This window comes from Canis lupus, chromosome 32, assembly GCF_048164855.1.
Source record: "Canis lupus baileyi chromosome 32, mCanLup2.hap1, whole genome shotgun sequence".
In the NCBI taxonomy this organism is placed as follows: domain Eukaryota; kingdom Metazoa; phylum Chordata; class Mammalia; order Carnivora; family Canidae; genus Canis; species Canis lupus.
Window position 1 is genome coordinate 39,069,090 of NC_132869.1, and position 21,823 is coordinate 39,090,912.

Below are 21,823 nucleotides of genomic sequence, written 5' to 3' on the forward strand. Positions count from 1 at the left end.
AAATACTCTTTTTTTCCCCATTTAAAATCTAAAAACCTGGGATGCCTGGGTGGCTCAGCAGTTTGGCACCTGCCTTTGGCTCAGGGCATGATCTTAGAGACCCAGGATCAAATCCCACATGGGCTCCCTGCATGGAGCCTGCTTCTTTCTCAGCCTGCGTCTCTGCCTCTCTCTCTGTATCTCTCATGAATAAATAAATAAAATAAACAAATAAATAAAATCTAAAAACCATTCTTAGCTAGTAACCTCACAAAAACAGATGGCACAGACCAGTCTGCCTTGCACTGTAATCACAAGACACCACCATCACCTAAGCTATCACTCTCCCACATACATAGATTTGTGGCTCTAATGCACATCACATGATAACAACACAAAACAAAACAGGTTACAGGCATTTACAAGTACATGCTTGTGCAAATGTCACAAATAATATCCCAAGAAAAGGCATTTCTGGACCAAGTACAAAGAAAACAAAACACTATGAATGAGAGCAAGCAAACAAAGATTAGAAAAAGATCTACAAAAATGTCAGATATTGGAAATAATCATACACAAAACATAAAATAGCTGCTTACTAATGTTTAACGCAATAAACAAGCCTGAAAATATTTGAAGGTAACAAGAATCATAAAAAATGACTTGGAAGATTTGGGAAACAACTTCTAAAATTATAAAACACAACTGAAACTAAAAATATAATGGAACAGTGAAGAATTACCCATAATGAAAGAAAAAATATGAAAAAAAACAAGATCAAAAAAATTTAAGAAAAAGAGAAAAATTAAGATATGTAAATTGGAGTTCTAGAAAAGAGTACTGAAATCATAACATCACATTCTTTTAAAACAACTAGAAATCAGTAATAAAAAGATGACTAGGAGTAACAAACAAATGGCATCTTTCACACCAACATACATCCCATTCCTTTTACAATGCAATATTCACACTCTTCCCTATGTTTTCTCCCCGTTGAACTTGGATGAACCTTTTTAACTATCTCCACCAACAAAATGCAATAAAGTGCGGCTGTATGACTTCTGAGGTTAGGTCATAAACAGCAATATGGCTTCTACCTAGCATTTTCTTCCTCAAGAATTCCAAAAGTCATACCAGAACACTTTAAAAGCTCCATGGAAAAATCCACATGGAAAGGAACTGAGGCAGAACTGCCAAGCTGAATGGTTCCTGAATTCCTTACCCACAAAAATTGTAAATGATAATAAGCCACTCCGTATTGGGTCTAACTTGTTATGCCACAATAGATAACTAAAATACAAGGAAATTCTCACAGAGTTGTAAACTTTAAAACATAGTCCTGGGGATCCCTGGGTGGCGCAGTGGTTTAGCGCCTGTCTTTGGCCCAGGGCTCAATCCTGGAGACCCGGGATCGAATCCCACGTCGGGCTCCCAGTGCATGGAGCCTGCTTCTCCCTCTGCCTGTGTCTCTGCCTCTCTCTCTCTCTCTCTCTCTCTCTCTCTTTGTGACTGTCATAAATAAATAAAAATTTAAAAAAAAACATAGTCCTAAACAACACATGTGACAAGTAAATAGAAAATATTTTGAACTAGACTGTAACAAAAATACTTGTGAGATGCAGCTAAAGCAATAGTTGAAAGGGAAATTTATAACTCTAAGTAAGGCATAACAGAAAAAAAACAAAAATTAAGGAACTGTATTCAAGAAGACAGGGAAAGAATATCAAAATAAACCCAGGACCAGTAAAAGGAAGTAAGAGAAATGAGAAATAAAAGAAAATTTATCTTAGAAAGGTCCAGGGGCACCTGGGTGGCTCAGTTGGTTAAGTGTCTATCTTTGGCTCAGATCATGATTATTAGGCTCCTGGGAAAGAGCCCCATATAGGCTCCCTGTTTAGGGGCAAGTCTACTTCTCTCTCTCCCTGTGCCCCTGTCCCCACAAGCCCCCCACCGCACTCATGCATGCATGCTCGCGTGCACTCTCTCTCTCTCTCAAATAAATGAATAAAATCTTTTTAAAAAGACAGAGAGAAAGAAAGGTCCAACAAAGCCAAAAATTTGGTATCTGACAAACTTCTGGCAAGAATGGATCAGGAATGATAAAGGGGACAAAAACTGTTTTTACACTGGATTATTTAGTGTGGGGGGGCGGGGAATTTGACACAGTGATGCTAAACTATATATGAAAGTGCAATGGGCCAAAAACAGCAAAGACTCTCCTGAAGAACAAGTGCAATGTGGGAAGACTTGCCTTACCAGGTATCAAAACTTATAAAGCTAGAAGTAGCTAAAAGTATGTTACAAGAATAGACAGACTAATAAAACAGAGGAACAAATCCAGAAATATGACTATACAAAGATGGATACTTGATATATGTCAGATGTGGCACTGAAATTAGTGTAGAAAAGATGAACTTTTCAAAATCAATGCTAGGACAATCAAGTATCCATTTGGGGTGGTAACAAATGAAACTGGGCTTCACATTATATACAAATCTATTCTAGGTAAAGATGAAATTTTTGAAAGGTTAAAACTTAAAAGCTCTTAGTAGATAATATTGGAGAACATCTTCTTTAATGTAGCTTAGAAGAGTTTCTTAGGAAACTCTTAGGAAAGAGTTTCTTTAAAAGGGTTCAAAAAGCGTTAGCCAATGTTGACAAATTCAACTATATTAAAACTGAGAGGGATGGATCCCTGGGTGGCGCAGCGGTTTAGCGCCTGCCTTTGGCCCAGGGCGTGATCCTGGAGACCCGGGATCGAATCCCACGTCGGGCTCCCGGTGCATGGAGCCTGCTTCTCCCTCTGCCTGTGTCTGTGCCTCTCTCTCTCTCTCTCTCACTGTGTGCCTCTCATAAATAAAAAATAAAAAATAAAATTTAAAAAAAATAAAACTGAGAAATTCTGTTGATCAACAGGTACCACAGACAGTAAAATAACAAGCCAAAAACATAAGAGACTTGTAACAGGTACAACTGAAGGACCAGCATCCAAAACACACACAGAATTCCTAAAACTCAGTAAGAAAAGCAGAGACTAATAGAAAAAGATTGGGTAAACAACTTGAATGCACACACCACAGGAAGAAAATTCAAATGACAATGAAACATGTACAACCTCATTAGTAATTATAGAAATGCAAATTAAAATCATAATCTCAAGATACCATCACATCCTTAAGATCAGTAATACCAAGCATTAAGAATTTAGAGCAATGGGAGGGGCATCTGGCTGGCTCAGTTGGTGGAGGGCGCAACTCTTGATCTTGGGGTTGGGAGCTTAAGCCCCATGCTGGGTACAAAGATTACTTAAAAATAAAATCTTAAAAAAAAAAAAAGAGAGGGGCACCTGGATGGCTGAGTCAGTTAAGCATCTGCCTTTGGCTCAGGTCATGATTTTTGGGGGCCTGGGATCAACCTCATATTGGCTCCCTGTTCAGCAGGGAATCTGCTTTTTCCTCTGTTCCTCCCCCTACTCATGCCCCCACTCCCTCTCTCTCAAATAAATAAAATCTTTTTAAAAATTAAAGATTAAAAAAATGTAGAGCAATGGGAACTTATATACTGTGTTGATGAAGTATAAATTAATATAATAATTCTGGGGCAGCCCGGGTGGCTCAGCGGTTTAGTGCCACCTTCAGCCCAGGGCCTGATCCTGGAGACCAGGGATGGAGTCCCACAACAGGCTCCTTGCATGGAGCCTGTTTCTCCCTCTCCCTGTGTCTCTACCTGCCTCTCTCTCTCTCTCTCTCTCTGTCATGAATAAAGTCTTTAAAAAATAATAATTCTGAAAAACACTTTGCCATTATCAAAGTTGAATATATGCATACCTCACAACCTGGCAATTCCATTCCTACAAATGCTAGAGAAACATTTGTACACTTGCAAACATGAAACAGGTAGAAGGGAACTTATCACTCAATTGTATAATAGCAAGAAAATGAAATCAACTCAAATGTTCATCAAAACTAGAATGAATAAAATATAGTGTAATCATAATACAAAATACTTCACCACAGTGAAATCTAATAAACTACGGCCAACTACAACAATCTGAAACTCATTTCACAAATCTGAACTAAACTTATTTTACTTATTTATTTTCTGGGGGGGGGGGGGGGGCGCGGAGATGGAGAGGGAGAATCAGGCTCCACACTCAGCACAGAGCCGGACACGGGGCTTGATCTCACACCCTGAGACCATGACCTGAGCAGGTATCAAGAGTTAGATGTTTAAGCGACTGAGCCACTCAGGCCCCCTGAACTAAACTGTTAAAATCATATAAAATACATATGAAGTTCAAAAACAAGGAAAACTAAATTATATTGTTTATGAACATGTAACCTAAGATTCAAAATTATAAAGCAAAGGAAGAAAATGATAATCAAAAAATTAGGATATAGGGGGTACTTGGATGGCTCAGTTGTTTAAGTGTCTGTCTTCAGCTCAGGTCATGATCCCAGGGGGATTGAGCCCTACACTGGGCTCCCTGCACAGCAGGGAATCTACTTCTTCCTCTTCCTACCCCATTCATTCTCTCTCATTCTCTCTCTCTCTCTCTTTCTCACTCTCCTTCTCTATCTCCACCCCTCTTTCAATAAAATCTTTTTTAAAAGATTTCCACAAAGGAGGATATACATTGGCAAGGGAAGGGAGAGAGAAGGGAGAGGCAACCCTGGTTTGTTGGCCTGGGTGTTAACACAAATATTCACTTCACAATTTTCTGTAAACTTCAAGTTTTATTCATCCTCCTACATATATGAATAAAGAGGAAAAGTAACAACTGCATACAATTGCTATGGTAATTTGCTACAATAAAGCAACTTACTTAAATATGGTACCTAGTATGCATTCAAAAACAAAAAGCTACTATAATTATATAATTTTTGTATCTTCTAAAGTTACTTATGATATTCAAATATTTTGTCCAGTAAATGAAACAAATTCAGATGGTAAAACATTTATCATGATGAACACTGCCTAATAGGTCACATATAGAACTGTGGATTTCCTATGTCGTACACCACTCGAAACTAATACAACATTGTATGTCAACTAGCTTCTGAATGAATGAATGAATGAATGAAACAAATTACTTTCCATCACTGGAATAAAAGACATTTTAGATCTGAATGGCTAGGTCTAACTTCTAATTTCTATTTCACAAGCTCCAAAGCTTGAATTCCTTCTATCCTAACAAGTAACCTTCCTCTCTACCTTTAGTATTTCTGATCTCTTACCCTTTATACTCATAGTACACATTTACACTACAACAGACTGTAAGCAACTGTCACTGAATGCTTGGAATCTTAAAATCTAAGAGATTTAAGGCAGAAAAGAGGGAAAAGAAAGGCTAATGTTATGGAGGGGAAAGTTGTGGGGAAAAAACAGTGGGAACAAAACTTGAGTTATCTCTACATGCAAACACCCAGGACATCAGACCTTTAATTGTAATGCTTTAAGAAGCCAAGCAGCAGAGGGAGAAAAAGCAAGTAAATCATCCATTGTCTGAACAGGTATGATACAATTAAAGCAGATTAACTTTGGTATCAATTACCTAATACTTAGAGGCAAGAAAGTGTACCTATGTTCCAAGATAGATCTACTTCTGAAATTCTCTTACAAAAATAACAAAACAAAACAAACAACAACAACAAATATAGGCTCAAAATATAGGCTCTCTGGAAGAAATCAACTCCTCAATTTACTTGGGGAAGAAACTATTTTTTAATTAATTCAGTCCACAGGTACTATTTATTAACCCAGAAGATTAAGCACAAATATCCAACAGATCCAGGCTCATTAATAAAATTATGGCATAACAGTACAGCAGAAATATTATGCCTCCATGAGAAAGATCTGAATGTACCAATATGGAATGCTCTCCAGAATATATTAAGTGGAGGGGGAAAAAAAGGTACAGAACAGCATACCTAGATAGATAAATATACACACCCCTATCTTTGGCATATGAAGGGAGAATACACACATCTTATTTTTAAAAGAAAAAAAAAATACTGGAATGACTCACCAGAAATTCACAAAAATGATTACCTTTATGGGAGCAAGAAGGAAACAGAAGAGATGGGGGTGACAATGAGATTTCTATACATGCCTTTTCATTTGGTTTCTCCTTTTGAACTATGTATTTCATATATTCAAAAGATAACATTGAACAAAAAAACCCAGGGGAAGCAAACCCTAAAACAAAAAACAAATGGACGACCTAACTACATACATATCAGACTGGTAAGAATCACACTGAGAAAATAATGATTTCAAGTGACTTTTTTAAGATTTTATTTATTTATTCATGAGAGACAGAGAGAGAGAGAGAGAGGCAGAGACACAGACAGAGGGAGAAGCTGGCTCCACGCAGGGAGCCCTACGCGGGACTCGATCCCAGGTCTCCAGGATCAAGCCCTGGGCGGAAGGTGGCGCTAAAGTGCTGAGCCACCCGGGCTGCCCCTGGAGTGACTTTTAAATATAGTACTAACAATAAGTATATCCTTAGTGGGATATAATCTAAGGACAAAATGAAATACAAAGAAAATTTTTTTAAGATTTTATTTTTCTATTTATTCATTCATTCATGAGAGAGGCAGAGACACAGACAGAGGGAGAAGCAGGCTCCAGGCAGGGAGCCGGATGTGGGACTCGATCCGGGGTCTCCAAGATCAGGCCCTGAGCTGAAGGCAGACACTCAACCGCTGAGCCACCAAGGCGTCCCTGTACAAAGAAATTTTAAACTTCCCTAAGTTTATTTATTTTGAAATTACTTTAGGTACATTTTAAATTAATTAATTAAATATATATATCAATGTTAATAAAAACTAAGATTTTCAATGTAAAATAGATTAAAACTAAACTTAAAAAATATATATTGAAGAGGGCAGCCTGGGTGGCTCAGCGGTTTAGCACTGCCTCAGCACAGGGCGTGATCCTGGAGACCTGGGATTAAGTCAGGCATCGGGCTCCCTGCATGGAGCCTGCTTCTCCCTCTGTCTGTGTCTCTGCCTCTCTGTGTGTCTCTCATGAATAAATAAATTAAAAACCTTAAAAAAAAAAAAAATGAAAGAAACCCCACAACGTTAAATCTGAATTAGAACTCTCAATATGGGGCACCCCCAGTGGCGCAGCGGTTTAGCGCCGCCTGCAGCCCGGGGTTTGATCCTGGAGACCCAGAATCGAGTCCCGCGTCGGGCTCCCTGCGTGGGGCCCGCTTCTCCCTCTGCCTGATCTCTGCCTCTCAGTCTCTCTCTCTCTCTCTCTCATTCTGAATAAAATAAAATTTAAAAATTAAAAAAAAAAAGAACTATCAATATGGGGCAGGGGCGCATGGGTAGCTCAGTGGTTGAGCGTCTGCGTCTGGCTCAGGCCGTGATCCCTCCGCTTCTGCCTGCCTGCCTCTCTCTCTCTCTCTCTCTCTCTCTCTCTCTCATAAATAAATGAAATCTTAAAAAAAAAAAAAAAAACGGAATTTTGTATGGTACCAAAGTATCACCCACACAGATTATTGTGCTTCATGATCACAGCAGGAAAAATACACTTCTACAATGGAGAGACTGCAAACACCAACCTTAAACTTCATGACATTTATATCACTAACAGTGATAGTGTGTACCTCTCATGATATAAAACATGAAACTTATCACCTATGATGTATTCTTGCCAAAACGTTAACATGCATCCAATCAAGCCCTTAAAATACAACTTCCAGTTTACAAGATAAACAGTGAACAAAGGAACAAGTTAAACAAAAGCAAAAAGAAACAATCAGGTAATTCTAGAAAAGAGGCCACTCTACAAGGAAATGATCTGATCTTCTCAAAGAAATTGTCAGTATCATAAGAAAGAGGAATGGAGGAAGGAGCTTTTCTAGATTAAAAGAGACTAAAAAGATAACCAACTGCAAGGCAAAAATCTTGACTGAATTCTGGTTCGAAAAAAATAAATTTTAGGGGCACATGAGCAGCTCAGTCAGTTAAGCGTCTGCTTTCAGCTCACATCATGAGCCCAGGTCATGCTCCCACTGAGTTCAGATCTCGATCCCATGAGCCCATGTCTGGCTCCCCTGCTTAGCGGGGAAACCTGCTTCTCCCTCTTCCTCTGCAAAATCCCCCTGCTTATGTAGGCATGCGTGCTATTTCTCTCTCAAATAAAATTAACTAATTAATAGAATTTTTTTAAAAAGAAAAAGAAAAAATCATTTTACGGAACAAATGGGAAAATTTAAATATAGATTAAATATTAAATGCTATTAGAAAATTACTGGTGGGATGCCTGGGTGGCTCAGCAGTTGAGCATCTGCCTTCGGCCCAGGGGCATGATCCCAGAGTCCCAGAATCGAGTCCCATATCCGGCTCATTGCATGGAGCCTGCTTCTCCTGTTTCTGCCTCTCTCTCTCTCTCTCTGCCTCTCTGTGTCTCTCGTGAATAAGTAAATAAAATCTAAAAAAAAAAAATTTACTGGTATTTTTCTTAGGTATTGGTAATGGCACAGTGGTAACTATGGAGAGTATTTTCTTTTTTTTTTTCTTTAAGTTCTATTTATTTAAGTCATCTCTACCCCCAACATGGACTCACAATCCCAAGTGCTCAAGAATCACAAGCTCGGGCAGCCCGGGTGGCTCAGCGGTTTAGTACCGCCTTCAACCCAGGGCCTGATCCTGGGGACCCGGAATCAAGTTCCATGTCGGGCTCCCTGCGTGGGGCCTGCTTCTCCCTCTGCCTGTGTCTATGCCTCTCTCTCTGTATGTCTCTCATGAATGAATAAATAAAAATCTTTAAAAAAAAAAAAAGAATCACAAGCTCTTCTGACTGAGCCAGTCAGGAGCCCCAAAATATCTATTTTTCTTAGGAGATATATACTGAAGTATTTTGAGGTAAATATCACAATATTCACAGCTTTCAAAAGTCTTGACAAAAATATACAAGTGCACATACATATAGAAAACAATAAAGCAAATACGGATAGCTATTGGTAACTTGAATCTAGGGAGCAGACAATCAATGACCTCTGTTTCTAATCATTCAACTTTTCAATATTTTTTAAGTTTTTTATTATTAAAAAAAAGGAAGGGAGAACCAAGAAGAGAACTAAAAGAAGACAGAGTTGCAAAAGAAAAAAATATGATCCAAAAATTATTTATAAACACATATCCACAAAATCACCTGAAGAACTTTCTCCTTTCTATTTAAAAAAGAAAAAAAATCCAGAAATCACTCAGCCCACTATCATCCGATCAATATAAGTAAACAGATTTCAAACAAATACTTACATTCTACAAACAGCAATAGTACTACAATCTGTCAATGATTTAAGGAATGTTTGTCATTGGCAAACAGAACATTTTCGTATGATACCTTACACTGAATCAAAATACATTCTAACACATCTACTAAACTATCAGTAAAAAATCAAGAAAAGCATTTCTTTGAAATCTAATTCAAAAATATGATCACACGTAAAAGACAGCTAGCCAACTATCTTTCTAAGATTTACTTCTATTAGCAAAAAACTTTGATTAGCCGTTTATTCCAAATCCCAATGAAATTATTTAAATTCCTGACCCCATCTTTAAATGTAACAGGAAATAAACGCATTTGCTAGGGGGGGGAAGAAAAACCTTGTTCAATATTAACTATGTGCCTAGTGCTTTACATAAAGTGTTTAATGATAATCTTGTGTCAGGTAAGTATTTCCAATTTGAAAGATGAACATTCTTGAAGCTCAGAAATGTTAGGTGACTTGGTTATAAATGACAGCTTTTACGTGATGAGGCTGGAAATTGAATTGAGGTCACTGGAAACCCAGATTTGAAAGTCCATATTCTTCCCACTTAATTGGCCTTAATGGATTTATTATTTACAGACAGAAAAGTCCATCTAAGGAAAAAGTATGTTTTAAAAAATATCTTCATATTCAAAGAGCTACATAATGTTAAAGAAAAATCAAACCTGAGAAAAAGAAAAAATGCACTCTAAAATTATTGCTGGTTGTAAAAAAGAACCAATTCTTAGCAAGCCAGCTGTCTATGACATAGGACAGCTAGTACTTTCCTCACTGTACATGTAAAATTACACTCCAGTTGCCCGTTGGATGACCCCACTGCCAAAATATGCTAGCAACATAATTCACATTAAAACTCAGAGGCCAAACACCATTTGGAAAGTGCTTTACATGTTTACTATACACATCCCCAGCAAGTTTACCATTCAAAATTAATAGGCTATTTTCAACAAATATTCCTTGATCTATGATATTATTTTTGCCACTATAAAATGACATTAAATCTATAAAGAAGAAAATCTACCTAAATGCAAACATCCCACAACCAAATATTAGAATATTAGTACAATGTGATTTTAAATTTGTCTGTTGCATATAGGTATGCAAAAATTATACTTCTACAACATAAATTGCTTGTTCTTTCCATAGGATCAAAATCCCAAAATTTATGTCCCTTTTATGTCTAAAGATACACACAAAATACATAGAAAAATTTGTATGTTAAAGAGTTTTCCCATTTAAAATTAAATCCTCTTTAAACTGGATTAGTGACTAGAACAGGGCATGAGGTGGCTTATGGAGTTGTAATATTCTGCATCTTAATATGGGTGTTATGTTGATGTGTATACTGGGAGAAAAATCATTTGGGATCTGTGTACTTTTTTGTATACTTTATAATGTATAAAAAGTTTCCATATATATTCCAAATCCCCAATCTAAAAACCTTCCTTCCTCTATTGTAGGGATACCAAAGAAGTTAAAGCCCAGTGAAGAAAATAGACAAATAATTAGGAATTTCATTAGGGAGCTATGACAGAAGCAAGTACTATGTAGGAGCACGCAGGAGTGGCATCTAACTCGACCTAAAAGAGGTTAAAAAAACAAAAACAAAAAACACCTTCCTGAAGATGTAACTGAACTGAGTCCTGAAGGTCAGACAGGAATCAGCCATGCAAAGAATGGGAGACAGGAAAGACAGGAAAGGAACAGAGATGCAAAGACAAGGGGGAAAAAAGCACCTTATCTGAGCAGAAGCCTAAGTTCAATAAGGGTGGATCAAAGAATTTAAAGAGAGCAAGGGAGGAAAGCCTAGAGAAGTAACAGGTCATGAAGAATCTCACATACATGCCATGCTACAGTTAAGCTTTATCCTGAAAGAAATGAGAAAGCATTAAAGATCTTTCAATAGCAAAGGACATAATCAGATTTGTAATTTACTACAAATGTCAATTACAGTGTTGGTCATGCTTGCAATCCCATTTTGTGAGAAATTACCCTGCACACTGCCCCATGCTTTTCACCGTTATGATCCTGCCCCACACCCACATGCACAAACAAACACATGGCCAACACTAAATGGCCAGGAGTGGTCACATGACCCACGTACACAGACCCGCTAGCAGCCCATGAGAAAACAGAGCTGAGCCAAAAAGATTGTTTCTTAGGAATTCAAACCAGAAAATCCCAGGGAGAAGGAAGAAGTTAGCAAACAGGAGCTCAAGTTAAAACGACAGCATCCAGGGGGCAAAACGTTGGCATAGGAGTGACACAGTAGTTACAAGGAGGCAGAAATTAGGAATAAATGGAAACTGGGAGACAGACGAGGAAAAACTAGAGTAGAGAGAAAAAATAAGCCAAGGAGAAATAGCAAGAGTAGCTAAGACAAGTTAACAATAGAATACTAGAGTGAAATCTGTCTTTTCCTGCTTCTGGTTTTATTAAACTCCTGTTCTTCTTGAGATCAAGTTAACTTTTCCTAGGTTCCCTTGTGCACGTTTCCTTTCAAAAAGCACTCTACTACTTACTGTAACCTGAGTCTCTTCTTTGTAAATGAAAGAGTCTAACTAAAAGATCATTTTAGAACACCTAATCTGGTAGCAGTACAGAGAATGAACTAGAGGGTAAGGCAAAAGAGGCAGAAAAAAGAAAGCAACAAGACCCCTCACAAAGCATTACAGAAGCACAACAGACATTCTGGATTAAAATAAAGTCGAAACAACAAAAATAGAAATCAGAAGTTATCTGAAATATCATGAGGGAGAAATGTTCAGGACTTAGTGATATTGGTAGTAAGGTAAGGAGTAGAGGATGATTCACAGGTTCCTGAAGACTTCTGGAGACCTGAGCGGTGCCTGCCATTGAGCAATATAGGAAATCAAGAACAAAATTTTTGTTGCAGTTTGTCTCCCTCTACCCCCTCCTTTTTGGAAGAAGAGAAGCAGTTTTTATTTTGTACAAGGTAGAAGTGCTTGAGAAACCTGTATCCAGGGATCCCTGGGTGGCGCAGCGGTTTGGCGCCTGCCTTTGGCCCAGGGCACGATCCTGGAGACCCGGGATCGAATCCCACATCGGGCTCCCGGTGCATGAAGCCTGCTTCCCCCTCTGCCTGTGTGTGTCTCTGCGCCTCTCTCTCTCTCTGTGACTATCATAAATAAATAAAAATTAAAAAAAAAAAAAAAAAGAGAAACCTGTATCCAAGTGGAGATGTCCATTAGCAGTGATTCACAAGAGCCTGGAGTAAAGGTGAGAGATCTATACAACAGCTCTAGACTTAGGAATACATAAAGTCGATGTTAGATTTTAAAACATGACCCAGGGATGCCTAGGTGGCTCAGAGGTGGAGTGTCTGCCTTTAGCCCACGGCATGATCTCGGAATCCCAGGATCAAGTCCCACACTGGGCTCCGCGTAGGGAGCCTGCTTCTCCCTCTGCCTGTGTCTCTGCCTCTCTCTGTGTGTCTCTCATGAATAAAATAAAATTTAAAAAATAAAAAACAAATAAAACATGACCCGAAATTTTTTGACTAATATTTATTTTATTTTAAACTAAGTTAATACAACTTAAAAAAAAAAAACAATGCAAATTAAGAAACTTAATATTCTTGGCAATCATATTTTCAAACATCCTGCACTTATCCACAAACACTGAAGACTGAACAAAGTTCTACAATAGTAAAATCCAAATGATTAGAAAATATGGGTTTATAGTACTAATTTTTACTGAGGTTTTACTTTTAAAAAAATTTTTTATGTTTATTCCCTTTCCTTCATAAAACTATATACCACTAACATTACCTAAGGGAAAAACTTAAATCACATGTTAGAGAGTGAACCTCACTACTGATACTTAAACTATATTACGATTTTTTAAAGAATTTACTCACTTCATTTACTAGTTTTAGACATTCAACTCTACCTACACTGTAAATGTTGGATTTCTGTCCTGTGATCTTTTCTCCTCTCACTTATACCTTTTGACCCGAAAATCTATTACTACCATCCCAGAGGTTAAAGAACTTAAGCCACAAATCCAGCTGCCTCCTGGCCATCAAGATCTGACAGAAGCATAATCACCCAAATCCAACTTCACAAATTAAATTCTTCTTTCTTGACAAAACTAAAAATAAAAATCCCATTCCTCCCTCATATCAATTTCCACTTCAGTGAAAGGCACAAGCTAGAAACCTAAGTCTTCTATGAACCTTCTCCCTAATCCCAAATCCAACAAAATCACCAAGTCCCAAATCCAGACCCACTATCATCATTTGCCTGATATTCCTGCCCCTAAAGGGTCTTCAACTACCCTTTAATCTGCCGTCCTCGATACAGCCACAGTGACCTTTTAAAAAAAGGAAATCTGATCATTTCAGTTCCTACTTTATACCTTTCAATAACTTATTTAATATTATAATCACCATCAAAGCTAGTCACTCCATGGAAACTCAGAGGTTCACTGAGAACTTTAGTTATATCCTTTTTTGTAAGGTCCGTACAAAAGAGTCAGGAAATTTAAAATCCTGATAATTACTTAAGACATACTATAACAGCTAATACAGGGACGCCCGGGTGGCTCAGCGGTCAAGTGTCTGCCTTCAGCTCAGGGCGTGATCCCGGGGTCCTTGGATAGAGTCCCACATCGGGCTCCCTGCATGAAGCCTGCCTCTCCCTCAGCCTGTGTCTCTGCCTCTCTCTCTCTCTGTCTCTCTCTCTCTCATGAATAAATAAAAATCTTTAAAAAAAATAAAAATAAAAATAAAATCTAAAAAAAAAAGAGCTAAGATACTTCAAAGAAAAGCATATAGCATTGTTTGTGAAAGCAAAGAATAAAAATAACCTCAAGATCATAAAAAGAGACTACTACCCAGTCCATAAACAAAGCATTTCCATATGTACTGTTGTTGTATGATCTCTAGAATCTATTATTAAGTTGGGGCGGGCGGGTGGGGGGGAGCTACAGAGTGCACAGTTTACAAGTATTAGTGGTGCACTTTAAGGATATAAACATATTTAAGAATGTAGAGGTTCGTAAATGCTAAGAGATATCACAGGAAGGATATTCCCCACATAAAGATGGAAATAGAGGTTGCTCATCAAGAGTGAAAAATGGGTGGTTGGAGGAGATGGGGGAAAGACCAACTTTTTACTGCATACCCTTTTAACCCTCTCAACTTTCGTACTGCGTCTAGTGATCACCTATAATTTCAGTATGATGTTCTCCCTCCTCAGCTTCGCACATACAAAATAAAAATTTTACAAGTGCTCATTACAAAAATATCAGTGTGTGTGTGTGTGTATGCATACATATATATACACACACACACACACACACACACACACACTTCATCCCTACACCAACGTGAAAACCAGGTACTTGATCATTTAGTGCAGCACATTTCCCTCTTGGCAACTCAGGAGTTCAACTTCCCACAAACAGAAATCCTATTAGTCCACTGCTGCTGAGACACACGCCTGTTGGTAGCGAGACCCGGCAAAACACCGCCGGATAACTGGACCTGCTCCTTAGAAAAAGCAAGACAGCGACAGCGACAGCGACAGCAGCAGCAGCAGCAGCAGCAGCAGCAGCAACAACTTATTACTAAGCTAACATTAAAAACCTTCCAAGATTTAGGAAAGCGAAACTTATTTTTCCAGCAAATTCAAAACCAACACGTTAAAAAAACAAACAAACAACAACAACAACAAAAAATTCCCTGGTATCATTCAAAAAAATAGATGGATAAATTAAATTAAATAAATAAATAAATAAATAAATAAATAAATAAATATAAATAAATAAATAAATAAATAAAATAAATCCAAAATGTGTAGAAATCCACAGGGAGGCGAAGTAAACGATGTTACGTGGGGACACGGTCACCTCCCTCAGGGTGAGGGGACCCAAGGCCTGGGGAGGTCCCTACGTGTCCCAGCCCCGCGGGGGGGACGGGGTGAGAAGCGGGCGGTGTGACCTTCCAGCAGCGCGCACAGCCTCCGCCCCGGGCTGCCCTCCCTCCTCAGCCGCCACACTGGACCCACCAGCCCCGCGCGTGTCGGTGGGTCCCCGGGAGCCCCACTGAGGAAGAAGGCACCAGATCAAGCCCACGTCCCCTTCAGGATGTCACGGCAAACCCTCGCGACCAAAGAGAAGAGAAAGAGAAGAGGGTCCGCCCCAGGGAAGGGCCGGGGGGGCGGCGGCGGCGGCGGCGGCGGGGCTGAGGGCAGCACCGCGCGCGCCGCCCGAAGGCCGCGGCGGTGGGCAGGGCGCACGCGGGGCGACCCCGAGCGGAAGGTCCGCAGCCGGGGGGCGCTCGGGGTCGGCCGACGGGAGGCCCCAGCGGAGCCCCGAGCGGCTCCGAGGGGCGTCCGAGGGGCTGCGCCGGGGCGGGCAGGGGGGCCCCGCGGGCCGGCACGGGGTCTGGCCAATCCCGACACGAGGGGTGGGGTCTCCCCGGGACCCGCTCGCGGGGCGTCTCCGCTGGGGCGGGGCGGGGCGGCCCCGCAGGAGCGCAGGAGCGCAGGAGCCCAGGAGCGACTCCGAGACGTGGGCTGGGCCGGGCCGGGCCGGGCAGGGCCGCGGGGCGGCCGGGGCGGGTCTTACCTCGGGCTCCGCCGCGGTGGCCGCCACGGCCCCCTCCTCTTCGCCAGGAGCCGCCCCCGCCCGCGGCCGCGAGGTCAGGCCGCCCGCGACGGCGGAGGCTCGAGCCGCCGAGGGTCGCCGCGTTCCGGAGGGTGGGCCCAGCAGCCTCAGGGGCCGGGACGGCAGCCGCCGCGCATCCCCCGCCCTGTCAGAGAGACTCCGCCCGGCCCGGGCAGGCGCATCCCCCGCGCACCCCGCCCGGAGAGCACGCGTCGGGCCGCCGCCGCCTCAGCCGCCGCCGCCGCCTCAGCCGCCTCAGCCGCCTCAGCCGCCGCCTCTCTCAGTCCTTGCGGCGCTCGGCTGCCACCGCCAACCGCCGCCGCGTCCCCGGTCCGCTCGGGCCCGCGCGCCCCCGACCCCGCGCACGCGGCCCCGCCCCGCGCGACTCGGCTGCAGACGAGCAGGCGCGCGCGCACTCACCTCCCACGCCCCCTCCCGCCCGCCCGAGCCGGCCGCCTGCCGGCCCGGCCCCCGCACGTGACGCCGCCGGAGGGGGCCGCAGGCGCCTGCGCGGCCACGCCCCGTCCGTCCGCCCCGGGCGGCCCCGCCCACACGTCTCTTCCTCACCTTACGGCAGAGCTCGGAACCGCGCCTCAGATTCTCCCTCCACTGGAGAGGAATGTCGCAAGGTCGGGGTAGAAAACTCAGGGTTTGCGACTGTAGCTCTCGCTTTCCGGCCAGCACCGAGGTGCCTGAAGGCTGGTTGGGGTGGTGAGGCCCGAGGCAGGTAAGAAGCCGCCTCCCCTCTTCGGTCGGGTCGGCGGTCTGTCCCAGCAGGGAGCCGCTTCCCGGCCCGCCCCCCCCCCCGGGGACTTAGCGCTCCGTGTCCCCTTCCCCACTGGTGGCGCTGGGCTCTCCACCCCGCCCCCTTTAGCCCCCGCCCCTTCGCGCCCGCCCTCCCCCTCGCGTTTCCCCGCCCCCCGACCTCCGTTTCCTAGTCTCGCTTTTCCATTCATTCCTCTCGGGCTTCTCCGAGTGCCCGCTGGTGCTTTAGGCTCCTGGAAGTCAGGAGCAAATCAAACAGTTTCAGCTCCCTGAAGTGCTGTGTCAGCGTGGGAGACGTTGGGAGAGTCCGCAGTAGTAGTAAAGTAAATATATAACCAAAAAAAAATAAAATAAAATAAGCGTAGGACCCTCTGAACATCCAAGAGGGGCTCCTGATTGGGTGGAAGGACCGGGAGAAGCCCTCCCCAGGTGACCGTTGAGTCAGTCCTAACGGGTTAAAAGGCGAGGGTAGTGGTGAGCAGCAGCCGGTCGAGAAAGGGGAGAGGAGATGGAAGCAGAGAGAATGACGAGTGCAGAAGCATATGACAGTATTGGAGTGAGAAGGTAGAGTACGAGTGACAAGATAGAGTACCAGTGAAAAGGTAGAGTAGGAATGAAAAGATAGAGTACGAGTGAAAAGTTGGAGTAGGAGTGAGAAAGTAGAGTAGGATTGAAAAGGTAGAGTAGGAGTGAGAAGGTAGAGTAGGATTGAAAAGGTAGAGTAGGAGTGAAAAGGTAGAGTAGGATTGAAAAGGTAGAGTAGGAGTGAGAAGGTAGAGTACGAGTGAAAAGTTAGAGTACGAGTGAAAAGTTGGAGTAGGAGTGAGAAAGAGTAGGATTGAAAAGGTAGAGTACGAGTGAAAAGATAGAGTACCAGTGAAAAGGTAGAGTAGGATTGACAAGTTAGAGTACTAGTGAAAAGGTAGAGTACGAGTGAAAAGGTAGAGTACTAGTGAAAAGGTAGAGTAGGAGTGAGAAGGTAGAGTAGGATTGACAAGTTAGAGTACTAGTGAAAAGGTAGAGTACGAGTGAAAAGGTAGAGTACCAGTGAAAAGATAGAGTACCAGTGAAAAGGTAGAGTAGGATTGACGAGTTAGAGTACTAGTGAAAAGGTAGAGTAGGAGTGAAAAGGTAGAGTAGGAGTGAAAAGGTAGAGTACGAGTGAAAAGGTAGAGTAGGAGTGAAAAGGTAGAGTAGGAGTGAAAAGGTAGAGTACGAGTGAAAAGGTAGAGTAGGAGTGAAAAGATAGAGTACCAGTGAAAAGATAGAGTAGGATTGACGAGTTAGAGTACTAGTGAAAAGGTAGAGTAGGAGTGAAAAGGTAGAGTAGGAGTGAAAAGGTAGAGTAGGAGTGAAAAGTTAGAGTACCAGTGAAAAGTTGGAGTAGGAGTGAGAAAGAGTAGGATTGAAAAGGTAGAGTACGAGTGAAAAGATAGAGTACCAGTGAAAAGGTAGAGTAGGATTGACAAGTTAGAGTACTAGTGAAAAGGTAGAGTACGAGTGAAAAGGTAGAGTAGGAGTGAGAAGGTAGAGTAGGATTGACAAGTTAGAGTACTAGTGAAAAGGTAGAGTAGGAGTGAAAAGGTAGAGTACCAGTGAAAAGATAGAGTACCAGTGAAAAGATAGAGTACCAGTGAAAAGGTAGAGTAGGATTGACGAGTTAGAGTACTAGTGAAAAGGTAGAGTAGGAGTGAAAAGGTAGAGTAGGATTGAAAAGGTAGAGTACCAGTGAAAAGATAGAGTACCAGTGAAAAGGTAGAGTAGGATTGACGAGTTAGAGTACGAGTGAAAAGATAGAGTACCAGTGAAAAGGTAGAGTAGGATTGACGAGTTAGAGTACGAGTGAAAAGGTAGAGTAGGAGTGAGAAGGTAGAGTAGGATTGAAAAGGTAGAATACGAGTGAGAAGGTAAAGTAGGATATAGTTGGTCAAGGCCACAGGCATAGATTACCCTTTAAAGAAGCATCATGTTTGAGGATGAGTGAGGAGGGGCGAGGATGTGGGCCGAGAGAATGTTCTCTTTAAAGATGGGGAGCCTGGGGATCCCTGGGTGGCTCAACGGTTTAGTGCCGCCTTCAGCCCAGGGCGTGACCCTGGAGACCTGGGATCGAGTCCCGCGTCGGGCTCCCTGCATGGAGCCTGCTTCTCCCTCTGCCTGTGTCTCTACCTCTCTCTCACTCTCACTCTGTGTGTGTGTGTGTGTGTGTGTGTCATTAATAAATAAAATATTTTAAAATAAATAAAGATAGGGAGACTTAGGCGTAAAAGTGTATGATGGAACCCAGAGGTGGACAATTCGTGGACGAAGGAGACTAATTTATAGCATCAAGCGCACTCGTGGAACTCCGCCTTGTGTGCCTGTTAGGATAACCTGAGAAGTTGGTTTGGGGTTTCTTAAAAAATAAAACCAGTGCTGCTGCTCCAGTTAAACAAATTCGGGGGTTAGAGCCCAGGCATCAGTATTTTTTAAAGCTCCTGAGATGCGCTGTGGTTTGAGAACATCTAGAGGAAAGGATGGGAGGGAGAGAAGGAAGGATGAAAAGAAGGCAGGGAGGGAGGAAGAGAAGTTGGTGACCTTGTCTCTAACATTAAGATGAGAGTCATTCGATGAGAGAGTTGGGGATGGAATGAGAAGCTTGAGCAGAGTGATGGAAGTGTTGGATAACTGCTCTGAGAAATGGGAAAGGCGTCATTTCTGCCTTTGCCTTCAGCAGGTGCCATCCCTCAATCTTAATGATGTCCACCTCAGGGCTCTCCTTCCCTTTCCCCAGCATCCACAGCTAGAGATCCGACCTTTAGTGCTCAATCAAGGGCAACTTTATTTCTGTCCCCAAAAAGAGCCAAGTCAATTTGAGATTCAAAGACTTAATTTTACTCCCCCTAGTATACAGTGCCTTGCCAATTGAGAATCTGTCTTTGTTACTCAGAAATCATTTAAGTTAGGAATGAGATATAAAAACAGTTAAGATACAGCCCTGTTAAGATCTCAAACTAGTAGAGAAAACAGACCTTTTAAAAGAACAATTCACTTGGCAGGCAGAGAGGTCTCTATAAGGCAAAGCCAAAGCCAGTGCATGGCTACTGTCTATTAACTAGGGCTAATCCAGAAACCTGTCTATCTGCCTCCAGATAAGAGAGAGTTACTGTTGTGTGGTATGACTAGGGCTTAATATGGAGAGTAGGGGTGGGGCAGAGATAAAGATGATAAAGTGGGTGTGAACAGATTATGAGGAGCTTTGAATTCCATGCTGAAGTGTTTAGATTATCTACTATAAGCAATTAATAGGTCTTAAAAAAAAAAAGATGAAAATAAAATAACCTTTTTTTTTTTTCCCACCATAAACTTCTTTGGCAGCCTGGACAGTGGACCCTATCTCAGAATGTTTTTAAATGCATAAAATAAAATACATAGAAACAAAATCAATTTATTTAAAGTTTTAAAAATATTAAAACAAGTGTTTGATGTAGTTATATGTGTGCTTTATGTATTAAATTACATCTGGCAGTAGGTCTAATTATGTGATTTCAAAATACTGATGAGTGTGAATTATATTTTGAGATACCTGTACAACTTCAGTAGTGACATGAAAATGTCATATTTCTATTGGTGACAAAAACATAGGGACTGCTAATAGTACTGTGGATTATTGCCTATACTTACTGAAGAAATGCTGAATTTCAGCTAGAGAGTATTAAAAATCAAGATGCAGTTTTTCACTGTCCAAGTTTGTGGCACTTTTCATTCTAGCCACATCCTGGCCCGTGGACCCTAGATTTATAAAAAGCTGACTATGGTTTTGAGCAAGAGCATGACAGATCAGATGTGTGTTTCAGAAGGTCCTGGAAGAGTGTTCACTTCCCAGCCTCCGTGGGAGTAGGGAACTGGCTATTTGATTCTCCTCTTGTACCATAAGGGTAGCAGTCAGTACTGTCACCTAATAATTTGGGCCTGCAGGAGTACTGAGTGTGTGATTATATATGTAGGAGCAGTACTAGAAAATACATTGGAAAAGATACATTGGGGCTCTTTTTGCGGAAATCATTGGATGCCAGGGTGTGATTTGTACTTAATTTGGTAGATAAAGGAGAGATGATAAAATTTTGGGAGTAGAATAATGTAACTAGAGTTCTGTTTGAAAAATTAGTCTACCAGTAATGTGTAGATGAGATTGTCAAAGAGAAGGTAGGAATGAAGAATCTGGACCAATAAATAATTAAAATTTTTTTAACTAAATTTTACTATAAAGTGATCTCTAAAGCATCTGCTAAGTTACTTTTTTCTCAGTATGACTGAGTGGTCTGAAAAAAACATAGATTGGACTAAATCACACACCTTTCAACAGAGATGTGCACACCAGTATGGCAGTCAGTTAGCAGTTTACATGGTCTAGAGGCTAACCCATTCTTTTATATTATAAGTGATAAAGTTAGTATTTCTCATAGGCAATGGCTTTACCACATATATAGGTTCCCAGGTGCTGCTAAGGCCTTCCTTGGTTAAATTCCATCTACACCTGTAAGTCCTATATTTCAACTTCTTAAGGTCAAGATTGCTCTCTCCTTGTCAATCCCTTAAACCTCTTGGAAGAGTAAAATGCATTAGCAAAAAGGAAGTCCTAAAAGCCCAGATAACCCATCTCTTTAGAAACTGATCAGTACCAGACTATGCAAAAGTTACTGTCCAGATTGCAGCAAGTCCCCAACTTGTGTGCATTTTTAAACATATTCAAAAAACTATGGGGTGCAAGTATTACCCAAATAAGTAATGTAAACTTAACTTTCAGAATCAATTTATCTGAGAGACTACCTTCTTCAGCATGACTAGACTATATTGATTTTGTCCATCTTTAGGAGACCATTTGGGTAGTGATATGGTTCAGTACAGACTGAGAATAAAATTTATATATAGAGGTTGAGTTTCATCTGTCTCCTTTTTAAGGGAATGGGGAGATGGGTCTATCTGCAGCAAGAATACTTGTCATTTATAAAGCTTTTTAAGAATCTTTAGTACTTAAAAAAAATTTCTGAAATTTCCTTTCTTTGGCTTCTGATTAAATGGCTATCCCTTCCCCACCTTCATGTGTTATAAAAGCACTAGAACACCATCCTCATACTGAAAAATATTGTCCCAATCACAATTATTATTTTTGAGCAT

At 41.6% G+C, this 21,823-nt stretch overlaps 2 protein-coding genes across 21 annotated transcripts in view; one reads left to right on the forward strand and one right to left on the reverse strand.

Annotated features, from left to right (window-relative positions):
* MYO9A (myosin IXA) overlaps positions 1-16,643 on the reverse strand; it is a 263,388-nt gene extending 246,745 nt beyond the window's left edge. For 4 of the 10 annotated variants that reach the window (XM_072809467.1, XM_072809468.1, XM_072809464.1 and 1 more), the window contains exon 1: positions 15,866-16,160. The gene's annotated coding sequence lies outside the window, so the exon portion shown is untranslated. Of the gene's footprint in view, positions 1-15,865; positions 16,184-16,471 lie in introns of those variants that run through there. The other 6 variants (XM_072809461.1, XM_072809469.1, XM_072809465.1 and 3 more) reach the window with 6 other exon arrangements.
* The window catches only part of SENP8 (SUMO peptidase family member, NEDD8 specific), a 42,244-nt gene continuing 36,812 nt past the window's right edge, over positions 16,392-21,823 (forward strand). For 9 of the 11 annotated variants that reach the window (XR_012022894.1, XR_012022896.1, XR_012022902.1 and 6 more), the window contains exon 1: positions 16,392-16,631. The gene's annotated coding sequence lies outside the window, so the exon portion shown is untranslated. Of the gene's footprint in view, positions 16,632-17,117; positions 17,234-21,823 lie in introns of those variants that run through there. The other 2 variants (XM_072809485.1, XM_072809486.1) reach the window with 2 other exon arrangements.